Source organism: Mobula hypostoma, chromosome 3 (genome assembly GCF_963921235.1).
Source record: "Mobula hypostoma chromosome 3, sMobHyp1.1, whole genome shotgun sequence".
NCBI classification, from domain to species: Eukaryota; Metazoa; Chordata; class Chondrichthyes; order Myliobatiformes; family Myliobatidae; genus Mobula; species Mobula hypostoma.
Window position 1 is genome coordinate 224,041,863 of NC_086099.1, and position 26,316 is coordinate 224,068,178.

Consider the following 26,316-nt stretch of genomic DNA (forward strand, 5'->3'; position numbering starts at 1 on the left):
ATTACTCTATAAATAAACTGTAATAGTATTTGTAAAAAAACCGTGGATTGGGAAAACCCGGCAGTTCTCTCTCCAGCACTCATTGTTTGAGCATGTACAGACTTTTTTTCTTGTCATTATTCCCTAACCAATACATTATAACAACTATTTGCATAGCATTTGCATTGTATTAGGTATTATAAGTAATCTAGAGATGATTTAAAGTAAACGGGAGGATGTGTGTAGGTCCGGAGCTCCCCCGGGTCCTAAAGTCCACCACATCGAGACAGGTTAATTATCAATATAATTATCAATTTTCTGAAATACGAAAAGTTCTGAATTTGAAAATGCAACTGGCCCCAAGGATTTCGGATAAGGGATTGTGGATCTGTACTAATGCCTCCAAGATCTCTTCAGCCACCTCTTTCAGAACTCTGTGGTGTACACCATCTGCTACAGGAGACTTATCTACCTTCAGACTTTTCAGTTTCCTTAGAACCTTCTTCCTAATAATGGTAACTTCACGCGCTTCATGGCCCCTGACACCTGGAACTTCTATTCAGTTCGTCCGCCATTTTGTTGTCCCCAATTACTACCTCTCCAGAATCATTTTCCAGCTCTCACCTCACTCTCCACTCTCACCTCTCTTTTACACTTCATGTATCTGGAGAAACTTTTGGTATCCTCTTTAATATTATTGGCTGGCTTATTTTCGTTTTCCATCTTTAACTTTATATTGCCTTTTTTAGTTGCCTTGTGTTGGCTTTTTTAATTTTTATTGAAGGGATGACACAATACAGAATATATAATGGATTACATTTTCCTCCATTTTGCTTTTATATCGTACCCCCAAACAAACCTCCCCCCACCCCCCCTCCCCGAGCATATCATGGTAGCTAATATATTTACAACATAACAATTCACAAATACAAGTACGGACATTTCACAACCATACCCCCACACTACTTCAAGACGACGGCTCATACACATCTGCAATATGTCAGATGATCCAAAATACACTCATATTTACAATTCATCAACCACCCTGTGAGGTAAATTATAAGCGTGTTAAATGGGAGGCAACTTCCCAAGTACAATCAAATGCCCTCAACTAGTAGGTAATTCCTTAAGACTCCCAAAATATGAAAAGAAAGGTCCCCATTTCGAAAAGAACTTTTTCACAGACTCCCTCAAAGTGAATTTAATCTTTTCTAATTTCAGAAAAAACATTACATCTTCTAACCAAGCAGCAGCAGTTGGGGGAGTGGCAGATTTCCAAACCAGCAAAATTCTCCTACGGACGAATAGCGATGTAAATGCAATGATATCCGACTGGCTTGCATTTAAACACAAATCATCATCTGCCACACCAAACACAGCTATAAGCGGGCAAGGTCTCAGTGTCACCCCCAAAACCTCACTGATAATTTTAAAAACCAGTGCCCAATAGTCATCAAGCCGAGGGCATGACCAAAATGCATGTACTAAACCAGCCGGAGAGAAGAAACACCTGTCACAGCCAGTGTCTGTCCCAGGGTATATGTCTGCCAGTCTGGCTTTACTTAAATGTACCCTGTGTAAAACTTTAAATTGTATGAGCCCCAGTCTAGCACATGATGATGAGAAATGAACTCTATACAATACTTTTGCCCAATATTCCTCAGCCAGATCCCTACCGAGGTCATCCTCCCACCTACTCGTAGTTTTGTTTCGATCTTGAACTCCCAAAGACATCGGCTGAGAGTATAGTTCAGAGATCAGCCCTTTATTGTTAAAGCTAAGAGTGAGTTTTTCCCATAACATAGCAGGTGGTAGAACAGGAAAAGAGGGAAATTTTTCCTTGACAAAGTGGCGAATCTGCAGGTATTTAAAAAATTGATTATGTGGAAGGCCATACTTACCGCGCAGGTTATCAAAACTATCAAATATGTTATCAGTATACAAATCCTTAATGCGCATAAGACCGTTCAAACCCCATTGTCTGAAAGCTGAATCGAATGTGGAGGGAGGAAATAAATGGTTTTTATGAATGGGGCCTAAAACTGAAGCTGATATGAACTCATAGTGGCAGCGAAATTGATTAAAAATTTTGAAGGTGGAGAGCACGACCGGGTTAGATGTGAATTGAGAGGATTTCAATGGTAAGGAAGAATACACCAAAGCTGGGAGAGACGAGGAGTGGCAAGACCGTGACTCAAGCAGGCACCAGATTATATCTGGCTGGTGGAGCCAAAATAATACTTTTTGAATGTTCGATGCCCAGTAATAATGAATAAAGCTGGGAAGACCCATTCCACCTATGTCACGACCTCTTTGGAGAGTGTGCTTATTAACCCTTGGGACCTTATTTTCCCAAATAAAGGAGGTTATAGCTTGGTCGACTGAATTAAAAAATAACTTAGATAAGAAAACTGGCAAACACTGAAACAAATAAAGAAATCTAGGAAGTATAGTCATTTTCACTGACTGAATTCTCCCAGCTATAGTAAGGGGTAAACTGCGCCATCTCTCGAAATCAGCCTTCATTTGGCTAACCTGAGGCCTGTAGTTAGCTTCAAACAGAGATGTAAAAGAGCGAGTAATATGTTTTCCTAGGTATACAAAACCATCTTGAGATAAAGGAAAAGGCAAAGATTCCTGTCGGATCTGTGGGGCCAAGTTATTAATGGGAAAGCATTTGCTTTTTTGAAAGTTCAGTTTATAGCCAGAGAAGGCTCCAAATTGACCTAATAATGACACAATAGCAGGACTACTACCTACAGGGTCGCTAACATAAAGTAAGAGGTCATCAGCATATAGGGAAACACGGTGTTCCATGTCCCCTCTTCTAACACCTTGAAATAACGTAGTTGACTTAAGTGCAATAGAGAGAGGCTCAATTGCAATTGCAAAAAGAAGAGGAGACAATAGGCAGCCTTGGCGAGTGCCACGTGTTAATGGGAAATAGTCAGATCGAAAATAATTTGTCTGTATACATGCTAAAGGCGAGTGGTATAATAGCTTAACCCAAGCTACAAATACTCTGCCAAATCCAAATTTCTCCAAAACACTAAACAAGTATACCCACTCCACTCTATCAAACGCCTTCTCCGCATCCAAGGAAATAACAACCTCTGGACTTGGAGAATCACTGGGTGAGTAAACCACATCAGCCAGTCGACGGATATTAAAAAAAGAATAGTGATTTTTAATAAAACCTGTTTGATCATCTGAAATTATCTTGGGAAGGGGACGTTCTAAACGACATGCAAGCACTTTAGCCAAAATTTTCACATCTGCATTCAAAAGTGAGATGGGGTGATATGATCCACATTGAGTCGGGTCCTTGTCCTTTTTAAGAAGTAGTGAAATAGCTGCCTGTGAAAAAGAAGGGGGTAAGGAGCCGTTCTCCAAAGATTCCTGAAACACTTCTAGAAGGACTGGTATGAGCTGATCCTTAAATTTCTTATAAAATTCTGTTGGGCAACCATCAGGACCTGGGCACTTACCACTCTGCATAGCCATAATGGCATTATTAATCTCTTCCTGCCCAAGAGCCCGATCTAGGTTCTCCACCTCCTCTGGTTCAAGAGTTGGTATTTCCAAATTATCTAAAAAACATTCTATATTTGTTTTATCTGAGGGGAACTCTGAGGCATACAGAGAGGAATAAAAAGTGGCAAAGGTGTTACTAATCTCTTTTGGATTGCTTGTCAAGTTTTGGTGCGTGTCTCTTATCTGGGGAATAAGTCGTGATGCAGCTTGACGTTTCAACTGATGAGCCGGCTTATCAACTTGACAAGTGTTGGTTTTTAATAGCTTCTCATTCCTCTAACTTCCCGCTATTTTTTGTTCTATTATATGCCCTCCCTTTAGTTTTTGTGTTGGCTTTGGCTTCTCTTGTAAGCCACAGTTGTGTCATCCTTCCTTTAGAATACTTCTTCCTCTTTGGGATGTATATATCCTGTGCCTTTCGATTTGCTTCCAGAAATTCCAGCCACTGCTGCTCTGCCACCATCTCTGCCAGTGTTCTTTTCCAAGCAACACACACAAAATGCTGGAGGAGTTCAGCAGGCCTAGCAGCATCTATGAAAAGCAGTAAACAGTCGATATTTCGGGCCGAGACCCTTCATCAGGACTGAAGGAAAAAGGTAAGAAGGTGGGGGGTGGTAGGGGAGGAAGAAACACAAAGTGATAGGTGAAATCAGGAGAGGGGAACGGTGAAGTAAAGAGCTGGGAAGTCGATTGGTGAAAGAGACAAAGGGCTGGAGAAGGGGGATCTGATCGGAGAGGGCAGAAGACCATGGAGGAAAGGGAAGGGGGAGGAGCACCAGAGGGAGGTGATTGGCAGGAAAGGAGATAAGGAAATGGGGATTGGTGAAGGAGAAGGAGCGGCAATTACTGGAAGTTTGAGAAATCAATGTTCATGCCATTGGGTTGGAGGCTACCCAGACGGAACATAAGGTGTTGCTCCTCCACCCTAAGGGTGGCCTCATTCTCTTCCAATCAATTCTAGCCAGCTCCTCTCTCGTGCCTCTGTAATTCTCTTTACTCCACTGTAATACTGATACATCTGATTTTAGCTTCTCTTTCTCAAATTTCAGGGTGAATTTGATCATATTATGATCACTTTTACCTTAAACTCACCAATTAATTCTGGTTCATTGCACAACACCCAATCTGGAATAGCTGATTCCCCTAGTGGTCTCAACCATAAACTGCTTTAAAAAGCCATTTTATAGGCACTCTAGAAATTCACCCTCCTGGAATCTAGCACCAACCTGGTTTTCCCAATCTACCGGCATATTGATATCCCCTGTGACTATTGTAACATTACCTCTTCAGTGTGCATTTTCTAATTCCTGCTGTAACTTGTAGGCAAATCATTACTACTGTTTGGGGGTTTGTATACAACTCCCATCAGGGTCTTTTTACCCTTGCAGTTCCTTAGCTCTATCCACAATGATTCAACACCTTCTGACACCATGTCATCAATCTTAATGATTTGGTATTATTTTTGTGGCCGCCCTGGCAAGCCTCAGGGTCGCTCGGCTCGCTGTCGTCCAGGGAAGCAGCCCTTGGCCCCACCAAACTGGGAATCAGTTGGTGTGGATGCTGTTTGATGTACCCCACCCCGCCCAAATAACAGACAATACACCAGGTACGATTAAATGATTTATAGTTTATAGATATTACTGGAACTATATAATTAATAGAGAATAAAATATAAAAGGAAAATAAAACGCGCCACACTTATCAAAGTTCAATCTCTTCGTGCACAAACAGTTGGAGCTCAGGACCCTTCTTTACCCTGCGACCCCTCAGACCACCTCGACCAGCCACCTGAGACCAACAACGGTGGTCGACCAGACGCTCCACACGAGTCCATCTCCGTCTCCTCTCCTTGCTGAACGCCCCACTCGGGGTCTGACCCCATTAGTGGACTCACAGCACCTGATCCATCCTCTGTCTCTCCCACCTTCTGCCTCAAAACCCCGCGCATACAATATCTTACAGACACACCAAAAGCATAACAACTATCCCAATTGGTTCGTAACATCTTCTTATCAGTAACATGATCCAAGCAAACTGCTAGCGGGAGGACTTTCTCAGCAGTTAACATAACAAAGAAGTCCTTCCAATTATAACATAACAAAGAAGCCATTTTAATTAGACTACGCAGTGACATAAAAAAAGAAACCCCTTACACTCTCCCCCCACCAAATATAGTCATGTCCTCATGACTTCTAAATAACTCGCCAACCAGTCCTACAGACACAGAAACCCATCCAGATACACACAGTGACATTGCTCCCCAAACAGTGGACCTTCCACCTGTCCATGGGCACTACACAGGCCAACCTATCTGAGAGCTTCCTAATCCTCTGAGCGCAAATTCCAAGTCTGCAATGGTCGTCCCACAAGTGTGGCACTCAGTCTCCGGCTGGCATTTCTGAGCACTCAGTTCAGTCGTGCAAATCCCCTCTCTCCCCTGTGTCTCATTCAGATTGACGAACTGGGTTTCCATCCCCAGGTCCACCACCGTCTGTCCCAACACCAGGAAGTTCAACTGGTATGTGGGATCATTTTTCTCACATTGCACCAAACTCCTCCGGCCAAAAACTCCTCCACATGTGACACTTCGCTTCTGTCGCCCGGGCTCAACCACTCGCCTCACCTCGTAGTTCCCCCAGGCAAATCCAAGCTCTAGGCGGTCATCCACATACGCCAAAACTCCACACACCTTCACTTCCCCCATGGTATTCCTCCTGCCCCGCGGGAAGATGCAGGGCTCCGGATATGCCCTTGGGCATCTTTTCGGATCGGAAGAATCCTAGGGAACTAGGAACGGCCGTCTTCGGCTCGACAGCCGCACTCCTCGGGATCCGGCAACATCCACTCCTCAGATGCAGCACATTAAACCACATCGCATAATCCACACACACGCTGCCTTCATCTTCCACGCCGCTAAGGTCCAGTTGCCGTGACCTCTCTCTCACTGAGGTGTCTTCAGCGGTCAACTCTCCTCCCTCATGGTAGTTCAGAGCATCTACTAAGAGGGTCTCACCCTCAGCTACTTTCCCCAGGCCTTACCACCGCCGGGTCTCGTTTAAATTTGGTACCGGCTCAAGGCTGCTACACACGTCCTCAGAAGCAACTCGACACGCTGGGTACCCAGACAATGCCCCCATGAGCTCCAGGGTCATTAACCAATCATCGTCTTCTGGATAATTACTGGCACTGGTACCCAAAATCTCCGGTGCCCTTGCTGTTGTCAAGGGTAAATGCTTCAGACACCGGTTGTAAAACGAACTGTACAACAACTTCACCTGTGCCCCGGGGTCGAGGATAGCTTTAGCATCGCTTCCCTCTATCCATAGCGACACCTTGGGGCGTGGCCCCTCTAAGCCTTCAGGAATAAGGTTTTTTCCTTTCAGAAGTTCATTGGTACATTGCTGAGAACGTGCTTCCCCAGAGACCCCAGGCCGTTCCCCCACTGGGCCTCCACTAAGTTTCCCGACAACTCTCTGATCAGCTGAACAACTGAAGGAGGGGCTGATCCCCTGAAATGATCCCCCTGGCACTACAAGCAATTTAGCCGCCCTCCTAGCCAGAGAAGACACACTGAAAACTTTCCCCCCTCTTTCAAATAACTGACAACTGTCACTACGGTGTAAGTGAGCCTGACAGCTCTAACACCGTCACCAGCCCGCCTACTCAAACTTTCAACCAATCCCTGTCGCTCTCCCTCAACCGAGCACTGCCACTCATCTAACAACTGAGAAATCCGCTCCGCCCACGTCTCGCAAGTCTCCGCCCCTCTTGGGGTGGACACTATCCCAAATACCAGGCGGAGCTAGAACATTTATTCACAGACCCTACCTCCAAATCAGACCACTCTTTCCTCTCTCTCCCAACAGCATGGACAGCCCCGAGTTCCACCTCCAACTCGTCAATGCTAGTCTGAACTCAAACAAAGACCTCACCCACCACGCATACAGCAATAATCAGCAAATAACCCACAGAGACACACATTACTGATTTAAACAGGGCAACCACACAGCATACCAGTAGATCCAATCCCAAACGAACCCCCACAATGTAGCCCCCCCGCAAGCCTCAGGGTCGCTCGGCTCACTGTCGTCCAGGGAAACAGCCCTCGGTCCCACCAAACTGGGTAATCAGTTTGTGTGGATGCTGTATGATGTACCCCACCCCGCCCAAATAACAGACAATACACCAGATACAATTAAATGATTTACAGTTTACAGATATTACTGGAACTATATAATTAATAGGGAATAAAATATAAAAGGAAAGTAAAAGGCACCACACTTATCAAAGTTCAATCTCTTCATGCACAAACAGTTGGAGCTCAGGACCCTTCTTCACCCTGCGACTCCTCGGACCACCTCGACCGGTCGCCTGGGACCAACAACGGTGGTCGACCAGATGGTCCACGCTAGTCCGTCTCCGTCTCCTCTCCTCGCCGAACGCCCCACTCAGGGTCTGACCCCATTAGTGGACTCACAGCACCTGGTCCATCCTCTGTCTCTCTCTCTCTCCCGCCTTCTGCCCCAAAACCCCGCACATACAATATGTTGCAGACACACCAAAAGCATAACAACTATCCCAATTGGTTCGTAACATCTTCTTATCAGTAACATGATCCAAACAAACTGCTAGTGGGAGGACTTCCTCAGCAGTTAACATAACAAAGAAGCCCTTTCAATTATAACATAACAAAGAAGCCATTTTAATTAGACTACGCAGTGACATAAAAAAAAGAAACCCCTTACATTTTTTTTTAACCAATGCCGCCACCTCTGCCTTCCTGCCTGTCCTTTTGATACAATGTGTATCCTTGGACATTGAGTTCCCAGCTATCATCTTCTTTCAGCCATGATTCAGTGATGCTCACATCATACCTGCCAATTTGCAACTGTGCTGCAAGTTCACCTACCTTAATCTGTATACCACGCACATTCAAATATAACACCTTCAGTCCTTATCGATTTTGTCCTCCTTTTATGTTTCAACTCATCGTGTTGACTGCAATAATCAACAGCCTCTCCTCACTACACATCGCCTCTGTTTGTAAACCAGCCCCTCATCTTCAGCACTCTCAGCTGCCTTTCCTACGATACTTCATGCATTGAAATATACACAGTTTAGGACACTAGTCACACCATGCTCAACCTTTTGATTCCTGACTTTGTCTGAGGTGTTAACAACATCTGCCTCTACAACCTCTCCACTATCTGTTCTGGCATTCTGGTCCATATCCCCCAGCAACTCTAGTTTAAACCCCACCGTGCAGCATTAACAAACCTTCCCACTAGGATATTAGACCCCCTCTATCTCAGGTGTAAACCCTCCCTTCTGTACAGGTCACATCTTCTCTGGAAGAGAGCCCAATGATCCAAAAATCTTATGTTCTCCCTCATACATCAACTCCTTAGCCACATAATCTTCCTAGTTCTGGCCTCACTAGCACATGGCACAGGTAGCAATCCTGAGATCACAACTCTGGCGGTCCTGCCCTTTAACACCTAAACTCCCTGAACTCCCCATGCAGAACCTCATCATGTCCGACCCATGTCATTGGTACCTACGTGGACCACAACTTCTGGCTGTTCACCCTCCCACTTAAGAATGTTGAGGACTCGGTCCAAAATATCCTGGACCCTGGCACCCAGGAAGCAATGTATCATCTGGGAGTTTTGTTCTTGTCCGCAGACCCTCCTGTCCGTTCCCCTAACTAACGAATCCGCTGTCACAGCAGCATGCCTCTCCTCTCCCCTTTAATTCTGAGTCACTGAATCACAGAGCCAGACTCAGTGCTTGAGACTGGACCACTGTGACTTTCATCTGTTAGGTCATTCCACACCCCCACCCCAGTGGCATTCAAAGTGATATACATGTTGTTGAGGAGGGGGATGGCCTTGGGCAATCTGGCTCCTTAATCCCTTCCCTTTTCCTGACTGTCACCAGTTTCCCGTATCATGCACCTTGCGTGTAACTACCTCTCTACAGTAAGTTCTATCTATCACCCCTTCAGCCTCCCGAATGATCCACAGTTCATCCAGTTCCAGCTCCAACTCCTTAACGCGGATTGTTGGAAGCTGCAGCTGGATGCACCTGGCAGTTGTAGTGGTCAGGGACCCTGGAAGACTTTGTGCCTTCCTACATCCCACTATCCTGCCTGACATCTCTACTGTCCTGGCTGAGCAGACATAAAGAAGGGAAGGGGATAAAAAACTTCACCTTGAACGTTTCTTTCCTTTGCTTTCTCTGACTGAAGCCTCAAGATCACCCCTCTGACTCTGTTCACTCAGACGATGGCTGCTGCACTTGCCCCTGCCCTCCTTTAATTTGCTCTTGCTAATCAATCCCAACAGCAGTCGGTCGCTGGTCAAAGCTTTCTTTCACTGTAGTGACCTGCTGCTGTTTTCTCTATGTGGGCAGTGGACCTGAGTGAAATCCCTCCTCTCAAAGCTTCCAACGTCTGGATTGGTTGCTGGCCAAAGCTCTGGTTTTTTTCCTTTTTTTATATATAGTCAAGATAGCCGTGTAAATCAGTAGGTTTACAAAAGATGTAAGTTGATGGTTTATTCTGAGATGGAGAGAGAGATAAAGAAAGAGGGGTGTCAGAAATGGACCGTGAATTTAAAGGCAGAGTGGAAGTTGGAGGCAAAGTTGATGAAATTGACAAACTCAGCATAGATGCATGGGTCTACCCAGACAGTCAGGTTTGTGGATGTTGGGTAGGAGGTAGAAAGGAGCAGTGTAGGGTAAGGGAGTAGTGAGTTTGGTGGAGCTGGGTAGGGGGTAGAAACAAACAGTGAGTTTGGTGGATCTGGGTAAGGGGTAGAATCGAGCAGTGAGTTTGGTGGATCTGGGTAGGAGGTAGAATCAAGCAGTGCAGTGTAAGGGAGCAGTGAGTTTGGTGGATCTGGGTGGGGGGTAGAATCGAGCAGTGTAGGGTAAGGGAGTAGTGAGTTTGGTGGATCTGGGTAGGGGGTAGAAACAAACAGTGAGTTTGGTGGATCTGGGTAAGGGGTAGAATCAAGCAGTGAGTTTGGTGGATCTGGGTAGGGGATAGAAACGAGCAGTGCAGGGTAAGGGAGCAGTGAGTCTGGTGGCAGTAGAGGAAGATCTCCATTGTTGATGAGGTTAGGAATGGTGTCGGAGACAATTTTTGGATGATCCGGATAGGGTCCTTTTCAGGGGTTAAGTAAGAGGAGGAATCGGGGATTTGCCACCTGGCCTCAAGAGTAGAGGTCATTCCGCCACACGAAAGCAGCACCCCCTTTGTCTGCGGGTTTGATGGGAAGGTTGGGATTGGTGTGGACGGAGTGGAGGGCAGTACGTTCAGTGGGAATAAGGTTCAAGGAGGAAAGGGGGATGCTGAAATTGAGCCAGTTGATCTACCCGAAGTGAGACCCATCTATCTGAGGGAATCAATTACAGGTTAAGATGCTGCCCGTGCCTGTTTGTAAATAATGAATCCCTAATGCAGCCCCACTCTCTAAATGACTGTAAGAGCAGAATTAGGCCATCCAGCTCATTGGGTCTGCTCCACCATTCCATCATGACTGATTTATTATCTCTCAATTCCATTCTCCTGTCTTCTCCTCGTAACCTATGACGCTCTGTCTAATCAAGAACCTATCAACCTCCACTTTAAATGTACTCAGTGACTTGGCAATGAATTCCACAGATTCACCACCCTCTGGCTAAAGAAATTCCTCCTCATCTCTGTACTAAAGGGATATCCTTCTATTCTGAGGCTGTGCCCTCTGGTCCTAGACTCCCTCACAATAGGAAACATCCTCTCCATGTTAACTCTGCCTCAGCCTGTCAATATTTGATCAGTTTCAGTGAGATTTCCCCTTTTCCTTTTGAACTCCAGTGAGTACAGGTCCAGAACCTTCAAATGCTCCTCGTACATTAACTCTTTCATTTCCTTTCAGTCTCTGGTAGGTTTCAGTGAGATCCTGCCTTTTAAAACATAGAACTTGAACAGTACAGCACACTACTGGCTCTTCAGCCGATGGTGTTTTACTAATGTTTTAAATGCACTCTGAGATCAATCAAATCCTTTCCGCCCACATACCCCTCCATCTTTCATCCATGTGCCTATCTCAGAATCTCTTAAATATCCCTAATGTATCTGCCTGAACCACCACCCCCGGCAGTGAGTTCCATACCCCTACCGATAAACTTACCTCTGACATCCCTCCATACTATCCTTAAAATAATGCCCCTCATATCAGCCATTTCTGCCCTGTCCCTGTTATCATCTTGTACACCTCTATCAAGTCATCTCTCTAAATAGAAAAGCCCCAGTTAGCTCATGAGGCATGCTCTCTAATCCAGGTAGCATCCTGGTAAATCTCTGCACCCTCTGTAAAGCTGCCACATCCTTCCCATAACGAGGCGACCAGAACTGAGCAGAATACTCCAAGTGTGGTCTAACCAGAGTTTTATAGAGCTGCAACATTACTTCGCAGCTCTTGAACTCGATCCCCCGACTAATGAAGGCCAACGCACCATACACCTTCTTAACCATCCTATCAAGTTGCATGGTAATTTGTAATTCAGTGATCTGTGGATCTGCTGTCCTTTATTACCCCTCGAGAGCCCCTATGACCACCGCAGCAGTGTCAGAACCTTGTTCTCTAGTGTGAACAGGGTGTGTTACACCTTGGTAAGCGTGTGGTGATGCAGCCACAGAAAGGACAGACAGCCTGCACCCTCTGATGTGTGCCCGTGTGTACCACTGGACAATGTTTACCACGATTAGTGACCCTCTGATTTCCCACATCAGTTTAAAGTTCCAAGTAAATTTATTACCAAGGTGCGAATATGTCGGCCTCTACTACCCTGAGATTCATTTTCTTGCGGACATTCGCAGTAGAACAAGGAAATACAATAGAATCAGTGAAAAACTACACCCAAGCAAAGACTGACAAACAACCAGTGTGCAAAAGAAGACAAACTGTGCAAATAGAAAAACAAACTAAAAATAATAATAAGTAAATAGATGATACTGAGAACATGAGTTGTAGAGCCCTTGGAGGTGAGTGGAATCAGTAGATCATGTTCGTTTGTAGGTGGTGGAATCAGTTCAGAGTTGTGGTGAGTCCTGGTTCAGGAGCCTGAAGGTTGTTGAGTGATGACCGTTTGTGGACCTGGTGGCATGTGCCTCCTCTCTGATGGTAGCAGCGAGGAGAGAGCCTGGACTGGAGGGTGGGGATCCTTTTTGATGGATGCTGCTTCCTTGTGGCAACGTCTCTTGTAGATGTGCTCAGTGGTGGGGAAGGGCTTTTCCAGTGGTGAACCGGGCCGTATCCACTTTTTGTAAGCTTTTCTGTTCCCGGGCCTTGGTGATTTCCATACCAGACCGTAATGCAACCAGTCAGAATACCGCTCATCATCCTCCCGTCACCTTAGAGTAGATCAGAAGGTCAGCATAACATTGTGGGCTGAAGGGCCTGCCCTGAGCTGTGTTCTGTCCCCAGACACTTTGCCTCGATATTGATTGCAGGTCTCCTGACATTGGGAGTTACGGTGATCCAGACCGAGTCTACCAGGACTAATTTCAGCTGCGGACGTTACTCTGAAGGGATGGTTCCAGCTCACCATGGATTTATTTTGGCTGGTTTCTCGGCTCTCAACCCTGTTCCTGACTGACGTATTGATGTCAGTCCCCGGAGACCATCTCTCAAGCAGGCAGCAGACTATTTTCTCACAGTAGCTGCCTGTTCAGACAGCCCTGGTTAGTGCTTCACTGGTGTAATGAAGGAAATCATTTTAATATTGAATGCCACACTAATTTGTTTATTCAGTGATGCAGAAAGTGAATATTTGCATAAAAGTTATGCTAATTAGCAGCTGAGTAATGGAGTGATCAGCACAGCTGTGGCTGGAGCAGCCTTGTGTGTGACCTTCTATTCTGAAGCAAAGTTGGTGGAATTGGAATAGTCTTATTGTTGCCTATTCCCCAATCGGGCTCCCCTTTTACCCCTTCTCTTCACCTCACCTGCCCATCCCCTCCATCAGGCGCCCCTCCACCCCTCCTTCCCTTCCTCCCTTGGCCCACTCTCCTCTCCTGTCAGATTCCTTCTTCAGTCCTTTGTCTTTTCCACCATCACCTGCCAGCTTCTCACTTCATCCCCCCACCCACACACCTTCCCCCTCACCTGGTCTCACCCATCACCTGCCAGCTTCTCACTTCATCCCCCCACCCACACACCTTCCCCCTCACCTGGTCTCACCTATCACCTGCCAGCTTCTCACTTCATTCCCCACCCACACACCTTCCCCCTCACCTGGTCTCACCCATCACCTGCCAGCTTCTCACTTCATCCACCCACCCACACACTTTCCCCCTCACCTGGTCTCACCTATCACCTGCCAGCTTGTTCTCCTTCCCCTTTCCCCCACCTTATTCTGGCTGCTGTTCACTTCCTTTCCGGTCCTGATGAAGGGTCTCGGCCTGAAATGTTGACTTATTGTTCCCCTTCATAGACACTGCCTGATCTGCTGAGTTCCTCCAGCATTTTGTGTGTGTTACTCAGGTTTATTTATTATTGGAATTGGTTTATTATTGAACAGTGAAAAGCTGTTCTTGCATACTGGTCATACAGATCAGATTATTACACAGTGCATTGAGCTAGAATAAGGTAAAACATTAACAGAATGCAGAATAAAGCGTGACAGCTACAGAGAGAGTGCAGCGCAGGTAACCGATAAAGTGCCATATTAAAATGTAGATTGTAAGGTCAAGATGTAGAGATACACCTCAGTAACAGGCCTTTCGACCCAATGAGCCCACATTGTCCGATTACACCCATGTGACCAATTAACCTGCTGAGGGGTGTGTCTTTGGAATGTGGGAGGAAACCAGAGCACCCAGAGGAAACCCACATAGGCACAAGGAGAACCTGCAGACCCCTTCCAGACAATGGCAGCAATTGAATGAGGCGCTGGTACTGTAAAAGTGTTCTGGTAGCCACTACGCTCCCACGCTGCCCACAGATTTGTTTATTCTTAATCAAACGAGGTGCATTTAAGAGCCTGGTAAAAGTGTGCTGGGAGCTGTCCTTCAGCCTGGTGTAACATGTGTTCAGTCTTTTGTACCCTCTGCCCGATGGGAGTGGGGAGAAGAGGGTATGTCCAGGCTGAGTATATGCAGCACTGATGTTTCACATACACAATGTCCACTTTATTAGGTACACCTGCTCACTAATGCAAATATCTTATCAGCCAATCGTGGCAGCAACTCAGTGCATAAAAGCATGGTGACCTGGTCAAGAGGTTCAGTTGTTCAGACCAAATGAGAGAATGGGGGACGAAATGTGATCCAAGTGACTCTGACCATGGAATGATTGTTGGTGCCAGACAGGGTGGTTTGTGTAACTCAGAAATTAGAACTATAGAATCGTCAAACACAACAGCACAGAAAACAGGCCATTCGGCCCTTCTAGTCTGTGTGGAAACATTATTCCGCTAGTCCCATTGACCTGCATCCAGTCCATAACCCTCCAGACCTCTCCCATCCATGTATCCATCCAATTTATTCTTAACACTTAAGAGTGAGCCCGCATTTACCACGTCAGATGGCAGCTCGTTCCACACTCCCACCACTCTCTGATTGAAGAAGTTCCCCTTTCACCATAAAGCCATGTCCTCTCATATCTATCTCTTCTAATCTAAATGGAAAGAGCCTACTCGCATTTACTCTGTCCATACCCCTCATAATTTTGTCAACCTCTATCAATTACCCCTCATTCTTCTACGCTCCAAGGAATAAAGTCCTAACCTGTTCAATCTTTCCCTGTTACTCAACTCCTGAAGACCCAACAACATCCTGGTAAATCTTCTCTGCACTCTTTCAATCTTACTGATATCCTTCCTGTAGTTAGGTGACCAGACCCGTACACTTAGTAACCTCCTGGGATTTTCACACACAAGTCTCTAGAGTTTACAGAGAATGGTGTGAGAAACAGGAAACAATCAATGAGAGAGATGAGAGGAGAATAACCAGACTGGTTCAAGCTGACAGGAATGTGACAGTAACTCATAACACGGATTACAACAGTGGTGTGCAGAAGAGCATCTCTGAGCACCATGTCAGACCTTAAAGTGGATGGTTACAGCAGCAGACCAGGAACGTACACTTTGTACGTATCACTGACATACGATGTGAAATTTGTTGTTTTGCAGCAAAGACGTAAAATTACTATCAATTACAAAGCTAAGTGCACAGTGAAAAAAATCAATTACAAGGTAGTGTTGATAGATAATTCAGAAATCTGATGGCAGAGGGGAGGAAGCTGTTCCTGAATCATTGAGTGTGGGTCTTTCGGCTCCTGTACCTCCTCTCTAGTGGTAGTAATGAGAAGAATGCATGTCCTTAGTGAGGTACACTGCTTTCTTGAGCCAATCTGTAGTTTGGAATGGAGTTTTCCATAAACTTGTGTTGGCACATCCGTTAGGGTCCTGTCCCAGCCATGGTCACTAATATTTATCCTCTGACTTTTCAGAGACTGAGGTTTCTGCAATGCACTGGGAAACATCACTGGGAACAAAACAGCCTCTGGAACTTAGGCAGATAAATGAATCAAAAACAACTGGAGAGAATGGAATCCCCTCCCCCCAGTGGGGCATCACCGCTACACCAGGGTGGACTGGTCCCACTCCCACTTAATTACAAGCACAATGTCTGTCAGATCAATTATTTATCTGCATGGGTTCTCTCTCCTCTCCTCTCCCTCCCCCCTCTCCTCCATCACCTCCCCGTCTTCTCCCCCTCCCCCTTTCCTCCCCTCCCTCTCCTCCCCTCCCCTCCTCCTCCCCTCCTCCTCCCCTCTTCCTCTCCTTTCCTCCCCTCCCCCTCCCCCTTCCCCCCCCCCATTATCATCTCATCTTTGCTCATTCCTGGCGTTACTGCTTCCAATGACCTAATTTCCAAACATCTGTCACTCTTCAGTAAAGTAGCATTTTAAACCAGTTTGTTGTAAAATCATTGTGCACGTTTTCATTGCTCCTTCAGAAAAAGAGTTCTCAGATAAGGGAAAACAGGCATTACGTTAAACTATACTAATATGTGAAAGAGGAGAGCTCAGAGGACATTGATATCTGTGAACCCTGGCTGCTATGTTGCATCGCATTAACCTGACAGATCGTGTAACCCCCATCACTCCAGTGTCAGAATCAGGTTTACTATCCCTGACGTTTGTGGCAGCAGTACAGTGCCGGGCATAAAATATCACTGTAAGTTACAAAGGCAAGTGCAAGTGTGGAATTGCGAATTAGTGCACGTAGTGCATTTAGAAATGTGGCAGGTAGCAGCGGGAATTGGACCAGGATCTTCCAATCTGTTGATCACGTGGTGCATGGTTATTTTGTAAGATCTGTTGGAAGACTGTTATGTGGACTCCATTCTTTTAGTAACCTGATAGCTGAGAACAGAAGAGGTAAACACACCAGCAGCTCCACTGTGCTAGGGCACCAAAGACTCTTTGGAGTCTCTGTCAAAGTAAAGTGGAGAGCTTTCTGACTGGCTTTGTCACAGACTGGTGTGGCGGTTCCAATACGCAGGCTGCAGAGTTTTATAGACTCAGTCAGCTCCATCACGGCCACAACCCTCACTGCCATCAAGAGCACCATCTAGAAGCCAGCATCCATTGCTGAGGAGCCTCACCATTGGGACAAACCCTTTTCTTGCTGTTACCATCGGAAAGGAGGCACAGGAGCCTAAAGACCAATACTCAATGGTTCAATATAGGCAGAGAGCACTACAGTCCCAAAGGATTTAGGAAAAGCTTTTGTCCTTCTGTCATCAGATTTCTGAATAATCCATGAACATTAATTACCTTGTCACTGCTTTTTTGCACTATTTATTTACTTTAGTGATTTGTAGTAATTTTTGTACTGTACTGCCACAAGACAAATGTCACGTCACATAAGATTGTGACAATGAACCTGGTTCTGTGATCTTTCAGTGGGTACATTTAATGTCAGAGAAATATCTTCAATATACATCCTGAAATTCTTTTTCTTTGCAAACATCCACAAAAACAGAGTAGTGCCCCAAATAATGAATGACAGTTAAACATTAGAACCCCAAAGCCCCCCCAGCTCCCCCCCCACGCACAAGTAGCAGCAAGGCAATGACCCCCCTTCCCCCACCAGCAAAAAAGCATCGGCATTCCCCCCCCTCCCCCCGAGCACGGAAGTGTGCAGCAAAGCATCAATCTGCAAACAATGAAGAAAGCTTTCACAGTTTTGAGAAGTGTCAACACAAGATAATCTCCAGATGCTGGAAATCCAGAGCAACGCAAACAAAACACTGGAGGAACTTGGCAGGTCAGGCAGCATCTGTGGAGGGAGTAAACCGTAAATACTTTCTGCTGAGGCCCTTTGTCAGAACTGGAAAGGAAGGGGGAAGAAGCCAGAATAAGATGGAATGGGGGTGGGGGGGGAGGACAAGCTGGAAGGTGGTAGATGAAGCCAGCTGGGTGGGGAAGGTTGGCGGGGGGGAGTAAGAAGCTGGGAGGTGATAGGAAAAGGGCTGGAGAAGAAGGACAATCACAAGAAAATCTGCAGATGCTGGAAATCCTATGCAAAACACACAAAATGCTGAAGAAACTCAGTATATCAGGCAGCATCCATGGAGAGGTATAAACAGTCACAGACTATCATGAGGAAGCGTTTCAACCCAAAACAATGACTGTTTATTCATATCCACAGATGCTGCAGACTTGCTGAGTTCTCTGGCATCTTGTGGAGAAGGGGGAATCTGATAGGAGAGGAGGGAAGAAGGGAGAAAGGGAAGGAGGAGGGGCACCAGGTGAGGTGATAGGAAAGTGAGAAGAAGAGGCAAGAGGTCAAAGTGGGGAATTGAAGAAGGGGGAAGGGGGAGAGGATAACAATTGCCGTAAGTTTTAAAATTTGATGTTCATATCACCAGGTTGGAGGCTACCTACAGAACACAAGGTGTTGCTTCTCCAGTCTGAGAGTGACCTCATTGGGGCAGAAGAGGAAGCCGTGACCTGACGTGTTGGAACGGGAATGGGGATGGGAATTAAAATGGTTGCCCACAGAGAAATCCCACATTTTGCTGATGGAGCAGACGTCCTTGGATGTAGCTTCTTATTCTGGCATCTTCCCCCTTCCCTTCCAGTCCTGCTAAACAGTCTCGGCTCAACGCATTGGCTGTTTATTTATCCCTCTCCACAGATGCTGCTTGACCCGTTGAGTTCTTCCAGTATTTTGCGTGTGTCGTTTGAGAGGTGTAAGCTTGTCGACGTCTCACTGCACACCAGCTCCAATATAAGAGAAGCATCTCGTGGTTAGCAGGACACTTCACCATACCAGCAACACAGTCTCAATTCTGCCCCTGTCTGTGAGGGTTTTGTACGTTCTCTCCGTGACTGTGAGGGTTTCCTCCCACAATCCAAAGATGTACTGGTTGATCATTGTAAATTGTCTCGTAATTAGGCTAGGTGTAAATCAGCGAGTTGCTGCACGGCTTGTCTCAACATGTATATCAATAAATTTTTTTTAAACTTATACATATAATCCCACGAATGGTTCATTGGAATAATACCAGACTTATTTGACCCTGAAGGTGCAAGTAACCGGAGATGCTGGAAGTCTAGACCAACACACAAAACGCTGGTGTGTGATGTCTCTGCGTTTGTGCGTGTGTATGCTCCTGCTTGTGGCTGAGTGTCACTCAAGTCGAATATGATATCCCAAACGGTTGTCTTTTGGTGGGTGGAATGTTAAGGTAGATTCCCTTATTGGAGAATTCCTGTGCATGACTTTGTGTAACGTGAGGAGGCTGATGCACGGGCGGCCACCACAGGGTACGGGACAGACCGGAGTCAGGGCAGGGGTCCAGTGGCATGGCTTGCAAGATGACTGGGAACCCTTCGCTGCTGTAGTCTTCCTCCACCTTCACTGAATTGAATTGACTTTATTTCTAACATCCTTCATGAGTAAAAATCTTTACTTTTCTGTCTGAATCTGTTATGTGCAAATTATAGTAATATGTAATAAAAATATAAATACAAGATAAACAACAGAACAGTCAATATAGATTAGAGATAGAGTTGTGTCAGTGTGAATTAATCAGTCTGATGGCATGGTGGAAGAAGCTGTCCTGGAGCCGGTTGGTCCTGGCTTTAATGCTGCTGTACCGTTTGCCAGATGGTAGCAGCTGGAACAGTTTGTGGTTGGGATGACTCAGGGCCCCAATGATCCTGTGGGCTCCTTTAATGCACCTGTCGCTATAAATCTCCCGAATAGTGGGAAGTTCACATCTACAGATGCGCTGGGCTGTCCGCACCACTCTCTGCAGAACCCTGCGATTGAGGAAAGTACAGTTCCCATACCAGGCAGTGATGCAGCCAGTCAGGATGCTCTCAATTGTGCCCCTGTATAAAGTCCTTAGGATTTGGGACTCGTGCCAAACTTCTTCAACCATCTGAGATGAAAGAGGCATTTTATGCTTTTTTCACCACACAGCCGGTATGTACAGGCCAAGTGAGGTCCTCGGTGATGTGTATACTGAGGAACTTGAAGCTGTTTACCCTCTTGACCCCAGATCCATTGATGGCAATAGGGGTTAGCCCATCTCCATTCCTCCTGTAATCCACAACCAGCTCCTTTGTTTTTGTGACATTGAGGGAGAGGTTGTTTTCTTGACACCACTGTGTCAGGGTGATGACTTCTTCCCTGTAGGCCACCTCGTTATTGTTTGAGATTAGGCCAGTCAGCGTAGTGTCATCTGCAAGTGTAGTATCAGTGCAGTTGCGATGTGTCGTCATCCTCTGCCAGCTCCACTGCCGAGGTGGTGGTTGGGTCGCTCTTTGTCTGGAACCTGCCCCTTGGCCTGACCGCCAGGGGTGACCCTACCAGGAGGTAAGTTCTAGAAGGCATTGCTCTCGTGATCCCATGAACTCACCATGACCTGAACTCAACCTTGGAGAAGCATGAATATACAACTGTGAAAGTGTGTATGCACATGGTTGTGTAAGCAAACATGAAGTATGTTTGTATTTTCCTCTGGAGTTAGGGCATCGAGTCTGTCCCACCATTCGATTGTATTATTTTCCCTCTCAACCTCATGTGTACCCCTGCTTGTGGTAGTATGATCATATTGGTGTGTCTATATGTCCATCGTATCTCGCAATGACAGAAAACCTGTCAGGCAGAGTTTCTGAAGTGGAAAAGCAGTTACATTGTGCCTCTCTCGGCTTCAGCAGTCTGAGTCCAGTGGTACGATCAGTCGTCACAGCTGGGATCTTCCTTGTTGCAGTGGATGACCCTGACCTCTGTGTCTCGTCCTGCCCTTCGAACTCCGTGGAGCGTTGCAAAACTGCCTTCCTGACCGTTGAATCTCACTGATCTCATCTCCCCAGTCCGCCGGAGCTCAGACAGGCATGTCCCTATCTCACTGGGATGTGAGGCCCGCCCACGTACCAGAGTGTGGAAGCTGTTGCGGGCAAACGGCTACTTGGAGCCACAGCTGAGAGCTGAGGACCAAAGGTAAGTAAGAAGCCCCTTCACCATTCCTGTCTATAAACGCTTCATAAACGTTGCTATTGTTCCTGCTCCCACTACCACCCCTGACACTTACCACACTCTGTGCCCTGATGGCTCCCTTAAACTTTCTCCCGCTCACCTTAAAGTGATATCCTATATCATTCAACATTTCTGCCCTGGGAGAAGTATACTGTCTACCCTATCTATGTCTCTCATCATTTCCAGGTTCAGATTTATTTCACACATGTACATCGAATCACACAGAGAAATGTGCTGTTTGTCTTAATAACCAACACACCCAAAGGTGTGCTGGGGGGCAACCAACAAGTATCACCCCATCTCTCCCTGGATGGGGGCGGAGTGGAGGGCTATGGTCCAGGTGCAGGTTGGTGGGGATAGTTCGGCACAGATTAGATGGGCTGAAGGGCCAGTTTCTGTGCTGTTGTGTTTTATGAATCTATGACATTCTGGTGCCAACACAGCATGCCCACAATGCTTGGCAGAGCAACACAGAACATACCAAGAAGCAAAGCAGCAACAAGGCCCATTCCTGCCTCTTACCGACCCACCTACACACATAGAGTACATAGTCCTCCAACGCTAGGGACCGGCTGCCTTTAGCCTCCAGTCTCCAACAGAAGTGTGGATTCGCAGGCACAAGGCCCTGAATTCCCCAGTGGACTTCTATCAGGACTCCCCTCTGCACCTAAAGGCTGGTTTATACTTGTACGTCAAATGTACGACGTAGCGCCGCACCCTACACTGTACTCTACACAAACTGTACACCGTAGCCTAACGCGCACCTCTCCCAAAATGTAACTACACGTCGCGGTGTCGCAGACTGAACAACTGTGATTGGTTCGCTTGGTAGCATCGCATTTCCTCCTACGCTGCAATAGCTTCCCATTGGGCGACTGAAGGGCAGGGAAGGAAGTCTGGCTGCAATGCTTTCCATAAAGCTTTACAGACCTCCAAAGTTATGGAGGACCCTGTGCTTGACGCCAGTTTGTAGCTGCTACAGCCTGTTGACTTCCACCTGAAGCTAAAACTCGAATGCTGATTGCCAGTCTCTGAGTATACTGTGCGTACACTGATGCGAAATAAATGTTTGGAGACGATGAACCAAATCGTCAAATCTACCTGCCGACATCCGAAAATATTTGAAATGCATTTCCTCGTCCATGTCTCTCAGTGGCCGGACAAGCACAGAAAATTCACCCTCCTTCAGTTTCAGTGGCCATTGTTTGAAGTTTGAGTTTCTTTGTATTGAGTTTCAACATGAAGAAACTCAACACAGTGGCATAGAAACCCCACCGCCAACTAGTGTTTTGGCGGTGAATTGCAGAGAGACGCAGACACACCAACGCACAAGTATAAATGCTCACAACGGCGTATCCCACTTGCATAGGCTACAGCGTAAGCTAGTACGCGCAAGTATAAATCAGCCTTAATGCTCCAAGTCAAAGAACTCCAAGTTTGGAGGGCTGCTGTGGCTGGGAGAGACAAATGTGGTGGAACAGATGGGGTTACTGATAGAGTCTGTGGCACTGACACTGAATTAATTCAAAGTTCAAAGAAAATTTATTATGATATTGTCACCATAGTCTACCCTGAGATTCCTGCAGGCATTCACAGTAGAACCAAGAAATACAGTAGAATCATTGAAAAAGTACGCTCAAAGGCTGACAACCAATGTGGTAAAGAGGGCAAACTGAGCAAATACACAAATACAAATAAGTAAACAACAATAAATAAATAAACGAGTTCTGGCAAGGCTTCTCCAGTTTGTGAGCTGTTATAATCATGCTCCCTGCAGCACCCCCCCCCCCGCCTTCTCTATGGCACTGTCTCCTTCGAGCCACGAGATAATCGCATTCCCCTCCGCCAGTGAGGTGTGACATGAAATTGCACAGTCCAGTTGCTCTCGGTATTGAGATATTTTCTGTGACCAATTCCATTTGTGGCGATCTTATGTCAGCAGAGTCCTGTCCCATCTCTCTTTTCTGCATCATAATCAGTTTAAAACCCTGTATCAGGTCTCTCTTTAATCTCCTTAGCTCCAGTGGGAAAATATTGATTTCTCCAAACCATCCTCCAATCTTTAATCTTTCCTCTGTGATCCCAGTGTGCCTTTCCTCATCTTTTCTGGTTTCACCTTAAAAGCAGCGTCTGAAGTTGTATGCTTTTATTTAAATTCCCTCTTAATTTGCCATATTTTCCTTCCCAGAAGGAGACCATTTGGCCCTTCAAGGGTTTCCATCAACCCCATTCTGCCTCTTTATTCTCTCCCCGTGCTGCTTCTTCTGTCACCCGTCCACACCCCGGCAGCAGCAATTAATTTAACAACCTGCGTGTCCCTAGGGTTGGGATGAAACTAGAACTCCCGGCGGAAACCCTTGTGGTGAGGGGGAGGATATGCAAACTCCACACAGACAGCAGCAGATGACAATATTGAACCTGGATTGAAACCACTAAAATAATGATAAAGATTAGCCTTATTCGTAGCAAGTACATCAAAATATACAGTGAAATACATCATTTTGTAAGCTATATAGTGAAATACATCATTAAACAACAAGGGTTGTGCTGGGCAGCCCACAGGTGTCACCAGCACAGCATGCCCATGGCTCACTAACCCTAACCTGTACGTCTTTGGAATGTGGGAGGAAACTGGAGCACCCAGAGGAAACCCACAGGGTCAAGTGGAGAACTTACAAACACCTCACAGGCAGCAGCAGAATCGAACAACAAACAACAGGAATTCTGCAGATGCTGGAAATTCAAGCAACACACATCAAAGTTGCTGGTGAACGCAGCAGGCCAAGCAGCATCTATAGGAGGAGGTGCAGTCGACGTTTCAGGCCGAGACCCTTCGTCAGGACTAACTGAAGGAAGAGTGAGTAAGGGATTTGAAAGCTGGAGGGGGAGAGGGAGATGCAAAATGATAGGAGAAGACAGGAGGGGGAGGGATAGAGCCGAGAGCTGGACAGGTGATAGGCAAAAGGGGATACGAGAGGATCATGGGACAGGAGGTCCGGGAAGAAAGACCGGGGGGGGGTGACCCAGAGGATGGGCAAGAGGTATATTCAGAGAGACAGAGGGAGAAAAAGGAGAGTGAGAGAAAGAATGTGTGCATAAAAATGAGTAACAGATGGGGTACGAGGGGGAGGTGGGGCCTAGCGGAAGTTAGAGAAGTCAATGTTCATGCCATCAGGTTGGAGGCTACCCAGACGGAATATAAGGTGTTGTTCCTCCAACCTGAGTGTGGCTTCATCTTTACAGTAGAGGAGGCCGTGGATAGACATGTCAGAATGGGAATGGGATGTGGAATTAAAATGTGTGGCCACTGGGAGATCCTGCTTTCTCTGGCGGACAGAGCGTAGATGTTCAGCAAAGCGGTCTCCCAGTCTGCGTCGGGTCTCACCAATATATAAAAGGCCACATCGGGAGCACCGGACGCAGTATATCACCCCAGTCGACTCACAGGTGAAGTGATGCCTCACCTGGAAGGACTGTTTGGGGCCCTGAATGGTGGTAAGGGAGGAAGTGTAAGGGCATGTGTAGCACTTGTTCCGCTTACACGGATAAGTGCCAGAATCGAATCCTGGTCTTACAGCTGTCGCTGTAAAGCATGGCGCTAACCACTACGGCAGCGGTCCCCAACCACCGGGATGCAGACCAGTACCGGGCCACAAAGCGTGTGCTACCAGGCCACGAGGAAACAATATGAGTCAGCTGCACCTTTCCTCATTCCCTGTCACACACTGTTGAACTTGAACATAGGGTTGCCAACTGTCCCATGTTAGCCGGGACATCCCATATATTGAGCTAAATTGGTTTGTCCCATATGGGACTGCCCTTGTCCTGTATTTCCCCCGCTAAGGTAGAGCGTTCCTAAGAGACCTTTCATGCCGAAATGGCGTAAAGCGAAGAAGCAATCACCATTAATTTATATGGGAAAAATTTTTGAGCGTTCCCAGACCCAAAAAATAACCTACCAAATCATACCAAATAACGCATAAAACCTAAAATAACACTAACATATACTAAAAGCAGGAATTATATGATAAATACACAGCCTATAGAAAGTAGAAATAATGTATGTGCAGTGTAGTTTAACTTAACAGAATCGGGAAGATTAAGCCAAAACCGATTTGTAGGAAAAAAAATTGGCACGTACGCGCATGCGCACACAGGTACCCACGCAAGGCTTCATGGTCATGGTAGTCTTTCTCGGGGTAAACACAAATGTCCCGTATTTGACTGCTACTTTTGTCCTTTGTCCCTTATTTGGGAGTGAGAAAGTTGGCAACCCTATTTGAACACCACCCTACCCCCCCCCCCCCCCCGGTCGGCCGGTCTGCAAGAATATTGTCAATATTAAACCGGTCCGCAGTGCAAAAAAGGTTGGGGACCCCTGCACTACAGTACCGTGCTGCACATGGGTGATAGAAAAATGAGGGCTATGTGCGAGGGAAAGGTTATATTGATCTTGGAGTAGGCTTGAAGGCTGGCACGACACTGGGCCGATGTGCCTGCACTGTGCAGTAGTGTTCGATGTTCTATGAAAATGACCCTTCCAAATTTCAAATGGGTGGCACAGTAGCATAGTGGTTATTTAGCAAATACTCTACAGTACGGGTGACCAGGGTTCAATCCCCCCCCCCCGCTGCCTGTGACGGGTTTGTATGTTCTCCTCACAGCCATCTGCGTTCCTCCCACATTCCGAAAAGTATGTGTTAGCAGCTTACATGATTGTAATTCGGAGGCGCGAGCTTGTGGACGAAAATAATTTAATTAAGTAAAGTTCAAAGTAAATACTGTATATATCACCCAATACAACGCTGAGATTTATTTTCTTACAGGCATGTTCACTAAGTCAAGAAACGTAATAGAATCAGTGAAAGGCCGCACTGAACCGGATGGACAAACAACCAACGTCAAAAGACAAACTGTGCAAATACAAAGAAAAACAGGAAATAATAATAATAATAAACAATAAATAATGAGAACATGAGGTGAAGAGTCCGTGAAAGTAAGTCCGTAGGTTGTGGGAACAGTTCAATGATGGGGCAAGTGAAGGAAAGAAGGAATCTGATAGGAGAGGACAGTGGACCAAAGGAGGAGGGGAACTAGAGGAAGGTGATGGACAGTTGGGGAGAAGAGGGGTTTTCAGAATGGAGAAGGAAAGAAGAGGGATTGTGGAGAGACTTCTGAAAATTAGAGAAATCGATGCTCACGCCTACCCATTTCTCTTGTAGCTTTTCACACTCTTCACAATCTTCCGCAGAA

General features: G+C 46.3%; 1 protein-coding gene across 4 annotated transcripts in view; it reads left to right on the forward strand.

Annotated features, from left to right (window-relative positions):
* The window catches only part of c3h8orf82 (chromosome 3 C8orf82 homolog), a 42,054-nt gene extending 16,027 nt beyond the window's left edge, over positions 1 to 26,027 (forward strand). For 2 of the 4 annotated variants that reach the window (XR_010017465.1, XM_063044623.1), the window contains exon 4: positions 3,947 to 4,109. The gene's annotated coding sequence lies outside the window, so the exon portion shown is untranslated. Of the gene's footprint in view, positions 1 to 3,946; positions 4,110 to 18,442; positions 19,510 to 25,889 lie in introns of those variants that run through there. The other 2 variants (XM_063044625.1, XM_063044624.1) reach the window with 2 other exon arrangements.
* The last annotated feature ends 289 nt before the right edge of the window (positions 26,028 to 26,316 follow it).